Consider the following 4,716-nt stretch of genomic DNA (forward strand, 5'->3'; position numbering starts at 1 on the left):
TCGGGATTTAGCGACTTTGTTAAATAGAAGTCCGACTGTAATTAAATAGGAGCGAGATTGTTTCACAGGCTTTTTTAATTTTCGTGATTTAAGTTCACGTGTGTTTTGAGATATCTTGGTATTTTTCCCTCTCTCGTTCCTGTAAAAGAAAAAGAGAGAGAGAGAAGTGACAGCAATTGTTTCTAGGCTTAATTTCTCATAAAATAAATTTGTGTTGAAAATGAATAATTTAATGTTTGTGTTCTTCAGATGGCTGTCTTGCTGAAATGTTTGCATCATGATAATCGCACAGAGTCTTACTATCAAACAATGCTCGATGGTTTTGATAATTTATATCGTCAATCACACAAATGGGTCTGGAGACAGACGTGAGTCCCTTTCTATTTATGTGTCATTCAGTTTATCCTAAAGACCTTGAATAATCTTTCTGTTTCAACTTTTTGTTTAAAACTAGCTTTTATTTAAAATATGAAATCATTTGTACAGGTTTAATAATCCTTTTCCAACAGCAGGGCTGCCACAGGCGACTATTTTCGGCCTGAGGTGACTGTGGCAACATTTTCACCTGAAAAAGCTAGAAAAGCAACTATTTTCAGGAAAAAGAGATAGTTGGGAGACTTTTCTGTACTCCTAGCGATGTTTTTTTTTTTAGCACAAACTGGGTTGACAACTTGCAGCCCGGGAGCTTGTAAAACACAATGAAATTTTTTTTTATTTATTCTTTTTATTTATTTATTTATTTTTTTCAAAAAAAAAATATGTTGAATTGCGAATTTGAATCATCATTTTTTAATACGATATTACGATGCGTGAATTTGAGTAATCACTTTTCCCAATTTATATATATATAACTGATTTAGCAAATATATATATATTTGGAACATCAATTGTTGATAAAAGAAAAAAAATTTGAGTTTTTTTAATGTAAAAGTATTTCATGAATGTATTCTAGAAATTAAAAGTATTTAATTTTCTGCAAATGTACTATATAAAAATTATCATATTTGCCACATAATTTGACTAAAGAGATAATGGTATGTGACAATTAAGTCATTTAATAAAAGTTTTGTCATATTATTGAAAAAATTTTGTTCTAATTGAGGCAACTATTTTCATGCTTCTAAAGGCTATTTTCATGAGGCTACTAAAAGCAACTATTTTGCTTATTTTTTTATGTGGCAACTCTGTAATAGGTGAGTTCTTTTGGAGAAAACTCCAAATTAACTTTAGAAAAAGTAAACAGTGGTCGACATCGACGGTCTAGTTCATCATTTTCTTTGCTTGTCCATATTTAATAATAAAAATCCTTTTATCAATATTTTAAATACAGTATAAAGACCCATATCTCGGCATCCCTTTCCCAGAACATTCTAAATAAACATCTTGTTTTTCATTACTTACACTTAAGCATTCATATTCACACGATTTAAGAACTCACATTGTGATTTTCATTTTCGCAATTTTACATCAAATGTTGCAATTCTTATTTACGTAGCTACAATTGCGATTTGCACCCATGTGGTTTAAAAATTTTATATTAGAATTTGTTTTCGCGCAATTTTAAAAACGAAGATAAATATTCGCTTATATATATACATAGAGAGCCCCTGCTAAGCATTTGCCCCCATACCAAATGACGTGATGAAAGTGTGTGTTTGAATGATTTTTTCCACTGGAAAGAAAAATTTATATTTAACTTGATCTTCAAAGTGAACTTTTCTAAACAAATCAGTATTTTTTTATTACAGTAATGTATAGTAGATGCTCAGCATTACCCATTAGAATTAGGTTTAAAAAAATTTCTATGGGAAAAAAATTCATAAAAATTTTTTTACGATTTACACTTGACAGAGACTTTTGAAAATGAGTGAATAATTTGAAATCCTTAGCGCGGGCTCTGTGTGTGGAAGTCTGTCTTTGGAAAAGTAAAAACAATTTCTTTTCTACAGAAATTTACACGTGATATTTGAATCATATTTTGACATGCTCAATTTACGCCACAGTTTCGTAAATCGATGTAGTGTTTTGATTTGATTTTCAGCAGTTATTTATATTGATTATCACATGGGTTATAATATGGAAAGCATGGTTATACTACGGAAAATTCGAATTCTGCATTTGAGCATTTACTTTTTAAACCAATAATTATATTGAATTTTTGGCAGTTATTGCTGTTGATTTCTCCGTAGTTTTTAAACCCGATATTATTTATTACAACAGCCTGATCTTGAAGTTTCATGTGATTTCGTCGTCAATCTCTTTTTCGACAATTACTGCAGATTTCATGATTTTTTATTATGATAATTATTTACAAAATGCTACGAAGAAAATAATTTGTGTGCCCCCCCCCCAATTTATCTGAGAATATCACCCTTAATATTAAAATAAAAAATTATGTGTTCAATTAAAAAAATAGATATATTTATATAGTTATTTTTTATTTATTTTTTTTTTATTTTATTTGGTAAACAGCACTCTTGTTATTTTAAACTTGTAACATATAATTTCATTATTATTAAAAGTACAGTAGGGAACCGATTATCCGGAACGGTCAGGACCATCGCTATTCCGGATAACTGATTTTTCCGGTTTTCTGAATCGCTACAAAAAGCCGTTTTTTTTTTATTGTTAAACCCAACTTTAAAATCAAAAATAAAAACATTGGAAATAATCTTAAAAATAAGAAAAAATGATGAAGTAATGTACTAATGATTATTTCCAAAATGATGGTAAGGTAAACATCTTTTAAAAAAAGAAAGAAAAATCGTAAACTCTTATGAGGAAACAAACTTTTTTTTTTTAAAAAAAAAAAATGGTGAGAAAATTTATCGAATATCGTTCCGGTTTTTTGGTTTTCTGCTTTCCGGATAACGGGTTCTGTACTGTATCTTGCAGGAAGATATTAGTGCTAGAGAGTTTTATCGCAGATAGCTGGAAAAAATTCTCCCACTATTTCTAACGGAAACAATAAGACTCTTATCTTAAGATTAAAGTTTTGTCAGTTTTCAAACTTCAGTGAGTTAAACCTCCTTGGAGTGAGCTCCAAATTATCCCATAATTATAAGTTTAATTGAAATGAGAATATATATATATTGTGTTTGCAGTTACATCTCACTCTGTCAGGAGATTGTTGTGGAAGAATCCATGGATATTGCAGATTTCATTGATAAAGTTGCACCTAAACTCTTTTCTTTGGGTTATGATAAAGTGCCAAATGTCAGACTGTCTCTTGCAAGGTGCATTACATCTACATTGCTCACAAACGGTATATATTCATTTTTTACTATCTTAATTGCAATGGTCAAGTTGCTATACTATACACGACTCCGCAGGAAAATACAGGGAATTATGAGTTTTTCTTTACAAACTGGGAAAATGCAAGGAATTTATTTTTGTTTTCTCAAAAATGGTTGCCACTCAGCGCAATCTAAGGGATATTTAACAGGGTGCGTAGCGTTTTTTAAAGGTGCTTATTTTCAATTTTTTAAAAGCCTTTAAAGGTGCTTGGGTGTTTTTAAAAAGTGCTTCATTTCCCCTTTTTCAAAATGAAATTTTTCCTTTACCATGTTGAATTTCGCTACGAATTATGCAAAAAGACACGGTTCACATTGTTCCATTCAACGTTTTCACATTTAATTCAACCCCAATCTATTTCGGCGTGTTGAACGCCATTCGTTTGACATGATTCAAAATTTCATGATTTTTGACAATGCTGAAAGTTTTTTTTTTTTAAATGCTTAAAAATATTTTTTGAGTGCTTGAAAAGTACTTAAAAGGTGCTTATTTTTTGTTGTATAATTTGGCTATGCATCCTGTTTAAGAAAGATATTTCAGCTATGCAGGATATCCGCGCACCTGGAAAGTCATGAGAAATCAGGGAAAGTCATGAATTTCGGTATTGAACAAAATTTGTCATGATTTTTACTATTTTTTTTAAAGAAAATCATGGAAAGTCATGGATTTAGGTCACCAAAAAAACTAATTTTTAAATTGGAATTTAAAAATACCCTCCCATTTCATGGTGTTCTGAATATCTGAATTTGTAATAAATTGTAATCCACATTAAATCCATTTTATTAAAATGTAAAATGTTTTTATCATGTTTTAAATGAAAGAAAAAACATCATTTCTAGAGCAAATTATCTTTTAAACTTCTGTGATTTCAAAATTTATTACTTGTTTTTGATTTTATCAATTTAAAATTCTAGCTGAAGCAAGCCAGTCATTGGCAATTTTTTTTAAATTCCGAAATGAGAACAGAAAAATCAGGAGTATTTCTTTCCTTTCGGATGAGCAAGAAAAGTATCTTTAGAATATAATTCTGCAGAAAAAAATTATTTGCTTTTGTACTTTTTTCGGCTATTTTATTGCTTCAACTCTTTCTTTACACTGTTTTTTTTTTTTTTTTTTTTTTTTTTTTTTTTTTTTTTTTTTTTTTTAAATTTAATGTCTTTAAATATGATGATGCAGAATATAACAGTTTTGGTTATACCTATCATTTCAATTTGTGTTATTATAATGCTTTTTTAAATTTCTTGTGTTTTTGTTAGAGAAAATAGTAACTTTGTTAAGTTATGAAAAATTCTGGGAATTAGTCATGGAAAGTCATGAATTTGAAAATCTAAAATGTAGCAGATACCCTGGCTATGCTAAACTATTTCATTTACTATCCATTATTTAAGTATATTCAGCTGTTCCTTTGTTTTATGTGTTTCT

The 4,716-nt window shown here is 29.1% G+C and overlaps 1 long non-coding RNA gene across 1 annotated transcript; it reads left to right on the forward strand.

The window, feature by feature from the left end:
* Positions 1–44: 44 nt before the first annotated feature.
* LOC122273433 (uncharacterized) lies at positions 45–4,448 on the forward strand. Its single transcript, XR_011635995.1, has 2 exons — positions 45–368; positions 3,105–4,448. It is a non-coding gene; the product is annotated as an uncharacterized lncRNA (long non-coding RNA).
* The last annotated feature ends 268 nt before the right edge of the window (positions 4,449–4,716 follow it).

Source organism: Parasteatoda tepidariorum, unplaced genomic scaffold (assembly GCF_043381705.1).
Source record: "Parasteatoda tepidariorum isolate YZ-2023 unplaced genomic scaffold, CAS_Ptep_4.0 HiC_scaffold_4239, whole genome shotgun sequence".
NCBI lineage: Eukaryota > Metazoa > Arthropoda > Arachnida > Araneae > Theridiidae > Parasteatoda > Parasteatoda tepidariorum.